The sequence below is a fragment of the Muntiacus reevesi genome, chromosome 3 (genome assembly GCF_963930625.1).
Source record: "Muntiacus reevesi chromosome 3, mMunRee1.1, whole genome shotgun sequence".
In the NCBI taxonomy this organism is placed as follows: domain Eukaryota; kingdom Metazoa; phylum Chordata; class Mammalia; order Artiodactyla; family Cervidae; genus Muntiacus; species Muntiacus reevesi.
In genome coordinates, this window is record NC_089251.1 from 210,470,513 (window position 1) to 210,487,657 (window position 17,145).

A 17,145-nucleotide genomic window follows, 5' to 3' on the forward strand; every position below is an offset into this window, starting at 1 on the left:
TTAACAACAAAGAAACATTTTTCAAAGTGGTTGGACTTCAAAAAGGCTTCGTGAATCTAATAAAAGGGAAGGTGGTGTTCTCTGGCTAATTTTCTCTTCTTTTCACCCTTCCATCGGGCATTTTGTTCTTAGTTAGTTTTATGCTGGTCTCAGATTTTCCTAAATAATTGCAGCCTGCTGAGTGAGTCTTGGCAAAGAACTCAAGAACACATTGTGCCTTTTTTAATGGCAGTTATTCCATTTTACTTTTATTGTATTTATATGTTTGTTTATTTTAAAATATTTTTAAGTACCTCCTTCATATCAGGTACTGTACTAGGCAATGAAGACAAAACAGAAACCAAACATACTCCCTCCCTATCAGTGACCTTCTTGTTAGGTAGGGAAGGCTGTGGTTACATTGCCAAAAATGGAGAGTGCAGTCAACTCTGTGGTATGAAATGAGGTCCAGGGTTTGTCATAGTAATTCATTCATTTGTTGTTAATGGAGGCTAACACATGCAGTAATAGTGAATATAAGGGATTGTGGGAGAGAGTTTTCAGCCAGGCTGTGGGGTAAGGAAACTCTTCCTAGGGATGGTTTCTAGGTTGAGAGCAGAAGATGAACAGGAGCTGAGGATCCCTGGTGGTCTGTGGTTGGGACCCCACTCTTCACTCTGGGGGCCTGGTGTCGCTGCTTCCAGGAAGTGGAGTTTATTTTTCCAGCTCTTTGTTCTGGACTTAGCCATGTGTTTCTTTGGTCATCGGAGCATTACCAAGCATACAGGGTTTGTTATACAGCAAAAATTAGCTGATATGGGAGGGTGTAGGAAGAGTGTTACAGGTAGAGAAAACAGAATGGGCAGAAAACTCACAAGCAGAAGAAAATGTATCTTTGGAGAATAGCCAGCATTTCACTTTGGCTGGGTGTGACACCCAGAGTAGAAAGAGGCAAGATATGAAGATGGTAAGGTCACTGAGGCTAGATGGAGTTCTGGGTAAAACCCAGTAAGACTTTCAGGCCGTTGTCTTCAGGGCGTTGGTGAGTCGCTAAAGAGTTTGAAGGGAGGAAATTAGTGAGTTTTAGACCACACTAAATGGATTGGAGAGGCTAACAAAGTATTTGCATGTCCTAGGTCTGCTACTAAATTGGAAAGTAGCAATTATATCATCAGTGTTTCTTCCTGCCCCCCACCCCCACTTTGTGCTTGGTAACCTGTTTCCACATAACTGCTCCTGGAACCAACAGGAAGTATCCTCTCATGGGTCTTGCCACCTATATGTTCCTTTGTTGTTATTGTTCAGTTGCCAAGTTGTGTCCTGCTCTTTGGGACCCCATGGACGGCAGCACACCAGGCATGTAATGTGATCCACTGGAAGAGGGAAATAGCAAGCCACTCCAGTATACTTGCTGTGAGAACCCCGTGAACTGTATAAAAAGGCAGTATGTTCCTCTACCACCATAATAATCCAGATTTTTCTTCAGGATGGGATTTTTAAAGCCCTCTTCGCATTTATTTTTATATTCCATTCATTAGTTTAGCACATGTCTTATTTTGTTATTGTTGTTCAGTCATAAAGTCGTGTCTGACTCTGTGACCTCATGGACTGCAGCATGCTAGCCTCCTCTGTCATTCACTATCTCCCGGAGTTTTCTCAAATTCATGTCCATTGAGTTGGTGATGCCATCCAACCATCTCATCCTCTGCTGCCCTCTTCTCCTCCTTCAATCTTTCCCAGCATCAGGGTCTTTGCTAATGAGTCAGCTCTTTGCATCAGGTGGCCAAAGTATTGGCGCTTCAGCATCAGTCCTTCGAATGAATATTCAAGGTTGATTTCCTTTAGGATTGACTGGTTTGATCTTGCAGTCCAAGGGACAGCACATGTTTACTGAATGCCAACTGTGTGCCAGGTGCTGTTCTGGGCAGTGGGGATATCGCTGTGAACAGGGCAGGTACAAGACCTTCATATTTGCAGTGAGGGATAAGTATAATCAGATTATCTGAGTGAGGGGAGAATACTTTCTAGACAGGAGATAAGGGAGGAGGAGTGACAGAAGATGAGATGGTTGGATGGCATCGCCGACTCAATGGACAGGAGTTTGAGCAAACTTCAGAAGATAGTGATGGACAAGAAAGCCTGGCGTGCTGCAGTCAATGGGGTCACAAAGAGTCAGACATGACTTAGCGACTGAACAACAGAACAACAGTCGGAAGTGATTAGGCTGGAGTTTAAGGGAAAGGTTAGGGCTTGTGCTATAAATTGGGAAATATGGGCATAGATAGTACTTAAGCTGTAGAACAGTATTGAGATCCTTCAGAAGGAGATGCTCTAGGGACTGAGCCTGAGATCAGAAAGAGGAGGAGGACAGCCAGAGGATACTGAGAAGGAAGATCCACTGAGGTAGAAGGAAAACTGGAAGTGTGATTTCCTAGAAGCCAAGAGAAAAAAATCTTTGAAGGGAGCAGTTGATGAACTGTGTCAAATGCCATTTGAGACATTGAGTAAGACGCAGACGAAGCACTGGCGGGTACCTGTGGTTGCAAAGTAACAGGCATCAGAGAGGGAATGCAGTTCTTACTGGGAAAGAACAGAGGTGACCGCCGGAAGCCATGATTGTGTCCCCTCCAACCGTGGGCATACTTAATACTCCTGCCCTAAGCTAGATGGGGTTTGGTTGCTGTGCACTATTCCTTGGCGGGAACTGGAGAGCAGGGGGCAGGAGGATAGGATAAGGAACGGGGCAAGAGTATGAAGCCAGTTGGGTCTGTTACAAGCCAACCGTGACCCACTCTTGTTGCCTGCATGCAGGGTAATGGATAGGACTGGGCATTTGTCAGGCAATGAATGTATGAGTGGCTGCCTCTTGGTGGCAAAACTGTTGTGTTTGAATCTTCTCAACTCAATTTCTTTGTCACTGGGCACCATGAAACCAGAAGATGGCAGAATATTAGCTTCTGAAAGCCAGAGGCCTGCTGCTGACATTGCTCCAGCTCTGTGAAGTGGAGTTTGGCATCAGCCTGCAAAAGTGGGCTCACCTAACTCAAGAAATGCAACATAAAGCTATTTTGTATTCACGTAACTTCTTTGCCAGCAGTGTTTCCCTTGGGAGCTTGTGATGTCTGACCAGTGGTCATTGATAAATCCCCAGGTGAAGGCTCACCTACAGCAGGGACCATTCCAGGCTGAGCTTGTCCGCCCAGGTCAGCAGCTGGACAGAAGACCCCTCCTTTGTCCCCACCCAGAGAGGACAGGCCTTGGCACCGTCCCTGACTTGTTCTCTGGGGTCATGTTCCTCTTGGCCCCTCCAAGGAACTGGCCAACCTTGCCAGTTCCTGGAGATCCTGATTCCAACTCAGAGGCACGTGCCGTCCCCCCCACTTTCCAGCTGAGTGAGCCTCTCTAAGAAAAGTATGTCTTCCCTAACAGGCCAAAAAAAAAAGCTGAAATTTTTATTCCATGCAGAACCATGATAGAATGTTTCTTTTCAAGTTTTGCAGGTTTGTCTTCATCTTTGTCCCAGAACAGGTAAAGCGAATGACTTGTGAGGGAGATGGTTGCAGGCTGGGCTGGTTCGTGCTAGAGGTGCTGTTAGTTGGGTTCAAAGCTGTTGAGTTTAGTGTCTGCAGTACATAGCAGGCTTCTGATAAAAACTATTTCGCAGGAGAGAAAAAGAATTCATCACTATTCATTTCCTAAGGCTGCAGTAACAGAGTATTGCAAAACGGATGATATTAAATGGCAGCAATTTATTGTCTCACAGTTCTGGAGACTCCCAATTCAGAAATAGAGTGTTGGCAGGACCATGCTCTCCGAAACCTGTTGGGGAGGAGGCTCCTTACCTTTTTCTGGCTTCTGGTGGTTGCTGGCGTCCTTGGTGATCCTTAGCTCCCAGCTGCAGCACTTTAGTCTCTGCCTCAGTGGTCACAGGGCAGAATATGTCCCCCACCCCCATGTGTGTCTGTCTCATTTTACGACACCAGCCGCCCCACTCCAGTACAACCTCATCTGAACTAGTTACCTCTGCAGTGACTTTATTTCTGCACCAGGTCACAGTCAGAGGTACTGGAGTTAGGACCTCAGCATATCTTTTTTTGAAGAGGGCTGAGGTCACAATTCCACCCATGAAAGCATTACCCAAAAGCCATGCAGATGGACAGGGCTGCTCTAGTGGCTGGTGAGCCCTGGGCCCTGATGACAAGGGCAGGGGCCTGGCTCTGGAGAGTTGGGTTCCAAACTTCTGCCTTCTTGTCAGCCACAGACACCAAGCTGCTGCTGAACCTCCTCTTCCACTTAAACGGGGACAAAAGCACCCAACAGGTTGTTACAGACATTCAACAAGATGATGTCTGGAACGCGCGCAGCATGGCCCGGGTACGTAGGTACTAAGTGGCCCAGCTGTGGGTGAGTTTCTGCTTAGCTGTTGGCTACAAGCCCTTTTCCCCGTGGAGACACATCCAGTGTTCATAGAGACGACAAAACAAGAGGGTCCCTGGAATCTCTACCTGCTCATCAAATGAGTGGTTTTCTTTTGATTCCCTTCCTCCTCCTTGGCTCACAGGCTCCATGGAAGAAGTTACTTAAATTTAAAGGCCAAGTAGATGTTGTCAAGGCAGATGGCTCGGGTGGGCAAGTGAGGAAGAGCTGTGCCACGTTCCAGGCCTCGGGCTCATCTGCGGGGGCCCCCAGCCCTGGTGCCTGTGTGACCAGAGTGGAGGAGGAAGTGGCGGCTGGTTCATGATCCTCACAGGCCCCACTGGGGGGTTTGGAGCTGACTGAGTGGGAGCAGAGAAGCTCTGGAAAGTTTTCAGTAGAGTGACAGACCCATCAGAAACTGGTGATCACCACAGTGACCCCTGTGTGACGTGGCTGTGATCTTGACCATGGTGGTGATGGCGTGAGACATGCGGCAGGCAACACCGGGAGAGGGGCAGTGAGAGCCAGGGCGGGTCTGCGTGTTCGCTCTGACCGCAGGGGCCAGCTGCTTGTTGGGAGAGGGTTTGTGCCTTGTATCCAGCCTGGCACAGCCACCTGCCCGCACAGCAGCCCCAGCGAGGGCGCTGCTCTCTGCGCCCCAGTGCGATCGGCACTGTCTGTCAGGTGACACAGGATGTGCTGCTGTCTCCCGGGGGGTGCCCGGTGCTCACAGCGCCCAGGAGCCCCCTGCCCCGTCGCTGGCTGGTGATGGGTGGGAGAGCCTGCTCCTCTGCGACTTTTCCTTTGCCTGCGCGAGTGGCCTCCACTGCACATGGACTCTCTTGTGTCAAGCACTTGTCAGGAACGTGACCTGGGCCACTTCTAGGGGCCAGTCAGACCTGTCTAATCAGCAGTGGAGACAAGGATCAGAACTTTTCTTAACTTCTTCAGCCATTTGACAGTTTGAGTAAATAATGACTTGTCAGTGCTATTTATTCCCATTCCTCTTTTTCAGCCCTATTTTTGGCCCAGAACAGTCTTTATTTTTGTCTGTGTTACATAACGAGGGAACAGCATTCTTAGTAACCCACTGTCACTCCTGTGTTATCTTGCCTACATGAAGAAAGGAAATATTTTTAGAGTGTGAATTTCCCAAACGTTCTCAACTATTCTGGGACTGGAGGGATGACGTCATGGTGGGAGGGCAATGTGGGGAGAGGCCTGGTCATCTTCTCTTTGGCCAGGGCTGACCCCTGCACCTCAGAAGCTGGCTGGACCTTCTGCCTACCTGGTCCTACCCTGGCCAAGAGGCAGGGGCTCCTCTCTGCACCGTTTTAACGTGTTCAGCTGGTTTTGGAGCCTAGAAATACCCTTAATTGATATTCTTCATTATCAAGGTCGGAGGGGGTACAAGATGACTACAAGCAGTGAGCCCCACTTCTTCAGCATTCAGGGGACAGGCTGGATTCCCTTAGTGGGAAGTCGAACCAGGGAAGCCAAAGCGCTTTGAATAAGTTTAAAAGGCTCCTTTCTGGCAGCCCTGGGAAGCCATACTTAGCTTAACTGGCTGTGGCGTCAGAAGGCAGCTTCCATGAAATGGGTGTGAGCTGGGTGAGCGCAGTCCCAACAGGATGGGCTCGGCTGAACCACAGAGTCTAAAAATAAACCTGTCCAAAGGGCCTGAGAGTTTCAGGTCTTGCCACCTGATTGGAGAGCCGGACATGTTTCCTTCCTGTGTTTATGAGGTTCCACAACAGTGTCCTGGTTGAAAACCGCCCTCAAAGCTGGGGCACAGCCTCCTATGGGGAAAGCCCACTGACCTCTAGGCACAGGGGTGCGGCTGGGAGGAGTGTGAGCCGGACCTCCCTGGGTTGTCATGGGAGCTGTTCACCCAGTGAGTCCTGTGAGAGTCAGGGAACTCGGGTACTCCTGCCCTGAGGAAATGCGCCTGGGCCTATGGGTGCAGGGGTTCTAGCCCTCCTCCTACCTCTGTGCAAGAGGAGGATTCTAGGTCTGTCTGTGACCATCACACATGCGCTCAGGTCTAGTGATGGGAGGAGCTGGGCAGGGTGCAAGCACAGCTAGGCTGTGAGAGCTGAAGGGCCTGGCCAGATGCACAGGAAGGCCAGAGGTTCCGTCCACGTGCATGTCTCAGGTACAGCATGGGGTGGCCATGGCGTGTGGTCACTTGGCTGATGCATGGGTTTGAGTCATGCCTAGAAGCAAGAGGGCTAGTGGGTGACTCTAGTTGACCACCCAGCATCAGCCTATCCCTCAGTGTTCACATAGGTTCCAAGTGAAAAAGCTGGCCCTGGAAAGAAAGAAAGCTAGAGAAGAGATTTTTTAAAAAGATTATTTTTGGCTGTGCTGGGTCTTCATTGCTGCATGTAGGCTTTCTCTAATTATAGCTAGTGGGGGCTACTCTCATGGTGTGTAGGCTTATTGCAGTGGCTTCTCTTGTTGCTAAGCATGGGCTCTAGAGCTCATGGGTGTTAATAGTCGGGGCTTGCAGGCTCTACAGCGTGAGGCTCAGTAGTTGTGGCACAGGGACTAGCCATTTCTTGGCATGTTGGATGTTCCCAAACCAGGGATTGAACTCTTGCATTGCAGGGCAGTTTCTTAAACACTGGACCACCAGGGAAGCCTGAGGGATTTAATAAAAGGGTGACTAGATGTTTGTTCAGTTCAGTTCAGTTGCTCAGTCGTCTCCAACTCTTTGTGACCCCATGAATCGCAGCACGCCAGGCCTCCCTGTCCATCACCAACTCCTAGAGTTTACTCAAACTCATGTCCATCGAGTCGGTGATGCCATCCAGCCATCTCATCCTCTGTCGTCCCCTTCTCCTTCTGCCTTCAATCTTGCCCAGCATCAGGGTCTTTTCCAGTGCGTCAACTCTTCGCATGAGGTGGCCAAAGTATTGGAGTTTCAGCTTCAGCATCAGTTCTTCCAATGAACACCCAGGACTGATCTCCTTTAGGATGGATTGGTTGGATTTCCTTGCAGTCCAGAGTCTTCTCCAACAGCACAGTTCAAAAGCATCAATTCTTCGGCGCTCAGCTTTCTTCACAGTCCAGCTCTCACATCCATACATGACCACTGGAAAAACCATAGCCTTGACTAGATGGACCTTTGTTGGCAAAGTAATGTCTCTGCTTTTTAATATGCTATCTAGGTTGGTCATAACTTTCCTTCCAAGGAGTAAGCGTCTTTTAATTTCATGGCTACAATCACCATCTGCAGTGATTTTGGAGCCCCAAAAATAAAGTCTGACACTGTTTCCACTGGTTCCCCATCTATTTCCCATGAGGTGATGGGACCAGATGCCATGATCTTAGTTTTCTGAATGTTGAGCTTTAAGCGAACTTTTTCACTCTCCTCTTTCACTTTCATCAAGAGACTTTTTAGTTCCTCTTCACTTTCTGCCATAAGGGTGGTGTCATCTGCATATCTGAGTTTATTGATGTTTCTCCTGGCAATCTTGATTCCAGCTTGTGCTTCTGATGTTTGTGTTCCCCTAGAATTCCTATGTTGAAATCCTAATCCACAGTGTGATGGCATTAGGAGGTGGGGCCTTTGGAAGGTGATTAGGTCATGAGGTGGAACCTTAATGTGAATGGGGTTAGTGTTCTTACAAAGCCACCCCAGAGAGCTCTCTCACTGCTCCTGCCACATGAGGACACAGCAGGAAGTCAGCGGGTGGCATCCCAAAAGAGGGTCTCCATTAGAGCCTGGCCGTGCTCACACCGTGATCTCAGATTTCCAGCCTCCAGAACCATGAAAAATTGATTTCTTTTGATGATTGGCACCCAGTTTATGGTATTTTGTTAAAGCAGCACAAGCTGACTAAGACCAGCAGGCCTTAAAGAGTGGTTTTCAAATTTTTAGTTGCTTAGTGATATGGTTAAAACACAATATAATACAGCATTAATGGCCGAACTGTATAAATGACTTCAGGCTTATATTTACAAAATCATTAAGGATAATATATTTTTCAATTTCATGGGGAAAAGCATTGGTTAGTGGGATGCAGTTGGGTTCTTTTGGTGGTAAGAAACAAAGGATTCCCAGAGAGGAGTGAGGACCATGGAATGAAATTGAGCCATCACAGGCCTGACCATGGAGTCTAGAACCTGGGTTTTGGGATCTGGGTCAGCTCTAGAGAACCTTAGCAGCAGGAATTCACAGCTTCTCCTCCTCGTGCATGACTATGAATGCGACTTGGCTCCGAGTAACTGTCTGTCGGTCCCAGTCCCAGCTGGCCTCTTCCTCTTGTCCAGCTTGATCCCTCGGGGAAGCAGTGCATGGCAGCTTCTCTGCCCTCTACATCACCACCTCTCAGTACACTTTCTGTCGATACCTAGCTTGATCTTTCACTTTTCCAGTTCTGTAGAGAAACACCCCATCAGTCCAGTTTACCTTTTCATCCCAGCCCCATCTGGGCATAATTTGTGGGTCACTATCCAGCCTTGGGTTGTCCCTTCAGCTGTGGTGAGGTGTTCATGGATGTGACATGGGCACTGCTCCCTTAGGACGGTCATGAAAAGGAAAAAGTCCGTAGAAGATGGTGTGGCCGTAATTCCAGTGTGGTCGTGTTTATGACTTTAGTTATTCCTGAAGGTTTTTATTTAACTTTTTGTTTGGAAACTTAGAGAGTTGGAAGGATAGTACAAAGAAATCCAAAACATCTTTATCCAAATTCACCCACTGGCAATATTTTGCCACTTTGGTTTTCTAGGCCAAGTTTTCAATACATCTGTGTTAGATAAAAACTACAAATCCTCCATCGCCGCTCTGCCCAGCTTAGCTTTTTTCCTCCCCACCATGTTCCGATGGACAGAAATGACAAAAATGATGTTGGGTCAACTCTAAGGAAAGAACTTGTGGGAAACGGAAGACAGTGTAACTGGGGGACAGCACACGGGTGTTAAAGGTACCGAGGATGTTGGGTTTATTGCTGTTCATTTGACTGTTTTAAAAAATAGTACACTCACTGGGAACTGAACGTTTCAGTCGCACAAGATGTATGACTGCATGCTGTGCTGTGTTCAGTTGTGTCCAACTCTTTGCAGCCCTGTGGACTATAGCCTGCCAGGCTCCTCTGTCCATGGAGGTTCTCCAGGCCAGAATACTGGAGTGGGCTGCCATGCCCTCCTCCAGGAGAACTTCCCAACCCAGGGATCGAATCGAATCCAGGTTTTCCACAATGTAGGTGGATTCTTTACCATCTGAGGCACCAGGGACGCCCAAAAATACTGGATTGGGTAGCCTATCCCTTCTCTAGGGGATCTTCCCAACCCAGGAATCGAACCGGGGTCACCTGCATTGCAGGCGGATTGTTTACCAGCTGAGCTCCCAGGGAAGCCCTGTGATTGAGGGGTAATGACGAGCAAGCTGGCTTAGCTTGCCAGCCAGTACTGGGGATCTGGTTGCAAGATCCAAACTGGTCTGTGAGGCAGTTTGATGCAAACTTGTGGAGGCCTACATATCTACCTTGGCTCAAGTGTGGATGGGAACAGTTGTGGCTCTTATCATTGGGTGGGATTTCAAACGGATTTGTAGAGAGGGTTAAGAAATGTGGACACCTGCTCTTAGAGCTGCCTGCCATTTGCCACCTGCCTGCACCCTCCCCTCTGTGTCTCCTCTCACACAGGATGAGACCTGTGGCTAAAGGCTATACGGTGATGTCTTATATGCACCTTTTTATAGGTATGGAACAACAAAAAAAGGTTTGGTTCTGAACAGTAATTTTTAAATTCTCTTAGTTTATTTACATGAGATATTTAGAAAGGTCATCTATCTTTACCACCAAAACCCTTCTAATGAAAATTTCCCTGCAATAATGAGAGATGGTAAGTAGGTCATTCAGCCACATGACAGAGGAGATTTAACCTCTTAGCAATGATACCCACCTATAGGAATGTCTTTCAGACAGAACTTGAAAATGTAACACTGCCACCTCATTGGTGAGTTCGGTCTCTCTCAGTAATTATCTTGGACTAGACCATTGAGCAGAGAGAAAACTTGCTGTTTGTAACCACATACTTATTTGAGTTTGGATTCTCAAAACAGTTCTTGACTCCAGACAGAAGGGACATAGCCTGGATGTGGCACCCGCTGGGTCCTGTTGGCCGCCCACGACTCCGCCCCATGTGTCCAATCCCACACCCAGTGGGAAAGTCCTCTCTTCGGTCAGCGGGTCAGGTGGTCTTTTCCAAACAGTCAGAGGAGTTTCACTGGGGAACAAACATGGATGGAACAAGGAACAGAGTACAAGTCTGAATGATGTTTTTAACACTTTAGAGAGAGTGCCCACTAGTTGGGGGCCCTTTTGGGCTTTCCCCTCAGACTCTCTGGGAGTGAACTGTCCAGTTTGCCCCATGAGGGGTATTTTACCATGAGGGGTACTCTGCCTGGGTAGAAAAGTTTACAACACATTTCATAAGCAAGGTAGGGAGTGAGAACTCACCAATGCTTGCCCTGCGATTAGGCTTTTAGGTCAATGGCTTGTGAGTGAGAATGAGGAGGCAGGTGAGGGCCCAGGCCGCCTCCTTCCTTTCTCCACAGGATGGCCCAGAGGATCAATTCCAGTGGTGAGTGGAGGAGGGTTGCCTGACTCACCCTGGGCTTTCGGCAGAGAAGAATAGCCTTCTTTTGTTAAGCTACGGTGTGTGCATGCGTGCTCAGTTGCTAAGTCGTGTCTGACTCTGCAGCTCCGTGGACTGCAGCCCAGCAGGCTCTCTGTCCCTGGGATTTTCCCAGGCAAGAATACTGGAGTGGGTTGCCATATCCTCCTCCAGGAGATCTTCCCAACACAGGGATCAAACCCACCACTCCTGTGTCTCCTGCATTGCAGGCAGGTTACCACTGAGCCACCTGTGAAATGAAAGTTGCTCAGTCATGACTGACTCTTTGTGACCCCATGGACCATACAGTCCATGGAATTCTCCAGGCCAGAATACTGGAGAGGGTACCCTTTCCCTTCTTCAAGGGATATTCCCAACCCAGGGATTGAACCCAGGTCTCCCGCATTGCAGGCAGATTCTTTCCCAGCTGTGCCACAAAGGAAACCCAAGAATACTGGAGTGGGTAGTCTTTCCCTTCGCCAGCGGCTTTTCTTGACCCAGGAATCAAACCAGGATCTCCTGCATTGCAGGTGGATTCTCTACCAGCTGAGCCGCCTAGGAAGCCCACTTAGGATTGTTTTTTTGAAGGGGCAGCTGGTATGAGTATAAAGTGATTAATAATGGAAAACAAGGGAACTGATCCCACTGGTGTTTTATAACGACCGTCCTTAGTGGCCATGTGGAGGGGATCCGAGGAGGCAAGCCTGGAGATACGGTCCTGGGAAGATGTGCCCACTGTCCCTCTCCTGGTATGTGGATGCTACCAGTCCCTGAGTGTCAAAGGTAAGTGCCATCAAAAAATTTAGTGTTTTGGCTTGTTCCTCATGGAGACTTCTATTGTTTGTAGCTTAGGTTAAAACAGCGATGTATATAAAAGAGCTGAAGTCTCCTAGAGCTCAGGAGGGATGGCCTTCCTCCCAGGATACGTCCATCCTTCAGGGACAACATCCAAGGCAAGTATTTTATGTGAGGACTGGGGTGAACCCTGGGAAGGATGTCATGAGCCCTTTCAGCGAACATCTTCCCTAACAGCCTCTTCTAGAGATCCTGTCACGGGGCTGCTGGCGGAGCTCAGGGTCTGAGGAGCAAGGGAGGCCTCTTGGCAGGATGATTCTCAGGGGAACGTCCACTCACTAGGCCTTCTTCCACAGAAGCGTCACGTGCAACACCAGGAAAATGGTATGTAAGTTCCCTGAACACAGACCTAGGATCAGGGGCAGGATGAGAAGGAGGCACCCAGCAGAGTGGAAGGAGCCGCTGGGCAGGTCCCCACACCTACAGGTAGGTAAACGCACTGACGCTCCTTGGAGATACTTCTGTGCCACCAAGTATTTCTGAACAGGGTAAGCAGTCATTCAGGTGGCAAAATGAGAAGGTGTCTGCCTTTGATTTGCCACAGCGTTCCTAACATTCAGGGCAGCTTTTCAGCAAAGCTATGCAATAGGTGAAGCCTATCTTAGAAATCCTGCTGTTTGGGAACCCCACCCTTCTATCTATTAATCCAACTCACCAGCTGATCAGGTCCCTTCCTCACACACCCCCTCCTGCAGGCCACCCCCAATACATGTGCCCCGCTCTTCACAGCCTGGTGCTAGTTAACCCAGTGAGTTACCTCCCACTGGTAGAGAGGAGGCCTGCTGTGATTGTCAGCACACTTTATACAACAAATATAAAAGCTCTTTGATTCTGCTAGGTTGCAGAATCTTGACGGGCAGGGACCGTGTTTGACTTGTGTCTTCCTTTAATCCATTGAACCTTTGCACTATATAGGACTATTCCGTTTTTAAAAAAAAACCCAAAAAAAAGGAAGAGTCGACAAAAAGTACATTTACTATTATTTCTTTTATCTAAGCCAGGTACCATTTTTATTATGAACTTTTAGATTCCAAATATGTATATGTTAAAAGGCACAAAGAATGCTAATGATCACCTGTAGCCTGAAACCTGGCTTTAGAAGGAGAGCATTTTTGAACATTGAAAGGCTCCTGTGTCCCCTCCTTGATCACATGCCCTTTCCTCCACCCCGCAAATGTAACCTCTCTCTCTGAGTTTCCTGCTAGTTACGCCTTGCTGTTCTTTATACTTTCACCACATAGGAATGTGCTCAACACACTCTCAGGGTACTCCTTATCATGTTTTGTGTGTATTTGATCTTCATATAGCAAAAACTGTGTGTAGTCTTCCTGACTTGCTTGGATTGTAGTTTCTATTTATGAACCACTCTCATGTTGATGTATATAACGGAAGTTCACTAATTTTCACAGCTGTGTACTATTTTGTTGTAGAATATCTCCAGTTTATCCAGTCTTCTGTTACAAATATTTGGGTGGTCCAAGAGGTTTTGCTCCTATAAATGGTGCTCTGTGAACATTCTGGGGACCACTCCTCATCCACACCTAGTTTCTCCCGTGTGTGTACTTGGTGAGGGATGCGCATCATCAGCTTAATTAGATGATATGTTGTTTTCCAAAGTGGCTGAACTAATCTATACTCCCACTCATTCTGAATGAGATTTCTTTTTACTCCATATTCTTGCTAACTCTCAGTACTGACAAAGATAATTTTTTTTTAATCAATTCAATGCATGTGAAATAGTATCTTATTATGGTTTTAACCTGCATTTACTGAGGTTAAACATCTTGGGTTAGGTATGGATGCATGAGACAAGTGCTCAGGGCTGGTGCACTGGGAAGACCCAGAGGGATGGGATGGAGAGGGAGGCGGGAGGAGGGATCGGGATGGGGAACACATGTAAATCCATGGCTGATTCATATCAATGTGTGGCAAAAACCACTACAATATTGTAATTAGCCTCCAACTAATAAAAATAAATGGGAAAAAAACAAACCAAAAAAAAAACAAAAAACTAAAACAACATTATAAACAGCTTTTCTTGAAGCAGCTGGGGTTCACAGGTCGATCCCCACAAACAGAGAAAGATCTTCAGGGTTGTAAAGGGAAGCTGAACTGCTACCAGCATTGTTATTCAGAAGTGGTGGGCTCCTTGCTATACTGAGTGTGAAAGTCTTGCTACTTCTGAAATGGAAGGCAAGTCCCAGTGACTTGTGCAGACTCCAGCCCCTCTGGAACCATTCATCTTGAAGATAAAACTCATCCATGTCTCCTTTTATTTTAGTCTTTCCTATTTTTCCTTGGTTAGCTTAGCTAAAGGATGGTTAGTTTTGTTTATCTTTTCAAAAAACCAGTTACTTTTGTTGATCCTTTCTGATTTATATTTCATTAATATCTTTTCTGATTTTTATTAATTCCTTCCATCTGTTAATTTTTGGACTTAATTTGTTCTTTTGTAAGAGATTAAAATAAATAAACAACCTAACCTTACACCTAGTTTTTGTAAGAGATTAAAATAAATAAACAACCTAGGTGTAAGGTTAGGTTGTTTATTTATTTTAATCTCTTACTATACGAATTTTTGCTTAAGCTTTCCTCTGAGAACTGCTTTTGCTGCATCCTACAATATTCGGTATGTTGCATTTTCATTTGCACTGAAATAATTTTTCATTTCCAGTTTTATTTCTTCTTTGACCCAGGGTTTGTTTAGAAGTGTGTTTTTAGTTTCCACATATGTATAGATATTCTCATTTTTCTCTTATTTTCTTGTTTCATTTTATTGTGTTCAGAAAAAACATCTTGATGATCTGTCATAAATTTGCTAAAATTTTTGTGTGTGTTGTCTATCTTGTGATTTATCCTAGATAATGTTCCACGTGCACTTGAGAAGAATGTGTATTCTGCTGCTGTTGGATAGAATGTTCTGTATATCTGTTTAGTCACTTTGTTCTAACATGTAGTTCAATTCCAACATTTCCTTTTGATTTTCTGTGTGGATGGTCTATCCATTGGTGATAGAGAGGTACTGAAGTCCCCTACAATTACTGCATTGTTGTCTGTTTCTCCCTTAATATCTTTTATTATTTGCTAATATATTTTGGTGTTGGGGAGTTGGGAGCCTATCTATTTACAATATTGTGTTTTCTTTTTAAATTATTTTATTGAAGTATAGTTAATTTTCAATGTTGTTAGTGACTCAGCAAAATGTTTCGGTTATCCATACACATTCTTAATATGTGCTGTGCTTCGTTGCTCAGTTGTGTCCAACTCTGCAATTTCAAGGACTGCAGCCGCCAGGCTCCTCCGTCCATGGGGGTTCTCTAGGCAAGAATACTGGAGTGGGTTACCATGCCGTCCTCTGGGGGATCTTCCCACCCAGGAATCGAACCACGGTCTCGTGCATTGCAGATGGATTCTTTACCAGCTGAGTTGCCAAGGAAGCCCATATTCTTAATATATGATATATATATAAATATATATATACTTTTCCAGATTCTTTCCCATTACATGTCGTTATATTAAACGTAGTTCCCTGTGCTATACAGTAGGTCCTTGTTGTTTACCTGTTTTATACATAGCAGTGTGTTTATGTTAATCCCAAACTCCTAATTTATCTCCTCCCACTCCCCACTGTCCCCTGTGGCAACCATAAGTTTGTTTTCTGTGTCTGTGAGTCTATTTCTGTTTTGTTCATTTGTATTATTTTTTTTTAATATTCCACAAATAAGTGATGTCATGATATTTGTCTTTGTCTAACTTACTTCACTTAACATGATAATCTCTATGTCAATCTATGTTGCTGCAGATAAAATTATTTTATTCCTTTTTATGGCTTAGTAACAGTCTTTGTGTATATATATTTACCACATCTTCTTTACCCATCCATCTGTCAGTGGACATTTAGGTTGCCTACATGTCTTGGATACTGTAAATACTGTTGCTGTGAACACAGGTATATGTATATTTTTCAAATTAGAGTTTGTCTTTCCAGATGTATGTCCAGGAGTGGGTCTAGATATTACAGTAACTTTATTTTTAGTTTAAGGAGACTTCGTACTGTTTTTCACAGGGGTTGTACCAATTACATTACTGCTAACAGTGTAGTAGGGTTCTATCTCCTCACTCTCATCAGCATTTACTATTCACTATTTGTAGACTTTTTGGTGATGGTCATTCTGTCCAGTCTGAGGTGATACCTCTTTGTAGTTTTGATTTCCATTTCTCTAATAATGAGCAATCTTGAGCATCTACCTTTTCGTGTGCCTGTTGGGCATCTGTATGTTTTCTTTGGAGAAATGTCTATTTAGGTCTCCTGCCCATTTTTTTGACTGTTTTATTTTTTTTTCATATTAAGGTATATGAGCTCTTTGTCTATTTTGGAAATTAATCCCTTGCTGGTCGCATCATTTACAGATATTTTCTGCCAGTCTATAGGTTGTCTTTTTTTGTTTTGTTTATGGCTTCCTTTGCTATGCAAAATCTTTCTAAAATTTTTTTTTTTAATTTTTAAATTTTTTATTGGCATATAGATGCTTTAAAATGTTGTTAGTTTCTGCTGTCAGCAAAGTGAACCAGCTAGATGTATACACACATATTACCCCATATTTTAATTTTCTTCCCACTTAGGTCACCACAGAGCATTGAGTAGAGTTTCCTGTGCTATGTATGTTAGTAATGTGTTTTATACATAGCAGTGTACACATGTCAATCCCAATTTCCCAGTTCATTCCACCATCTCTCCCCCCGCGACTGGCTACACCCCTCCTATCCATACATCCATAAATAAGAAAAAAATAATGCCATTTGCAACAACATGGATGGACTTAGATTATCATACTAAGTGAAATAAGATAAAGACATATCATATGATATCATTCTATGTGGAATCTAATTTTAAAAAATGATACAACTGAACTTATTTACAAAATAGAAACAGACTTACAGATATAAAAAACAAATTTATGGTTACCAAAAGGAAAATGTGGGAGCAGGGATAAATCAGGAGCTTGGGATTAACATATACTATATATAAGATTAACATACTACTATATATTAAGATAGATAACCAAACAAGGACCTAGTGTATATAGCACAGGGAGCTCAGTATTATGGGATAACCTATATAAGAATCTGAAAAAGAATGAAAATATATATGTATATGTATAACTGAATCACTGTGTTGTACATCTGAGACTAACAGCATTGTAAATCAACTACAGTCCAATAAAATTAAAAAAATACACCCACCTACCTATGGTCAATTAATCTGTGACA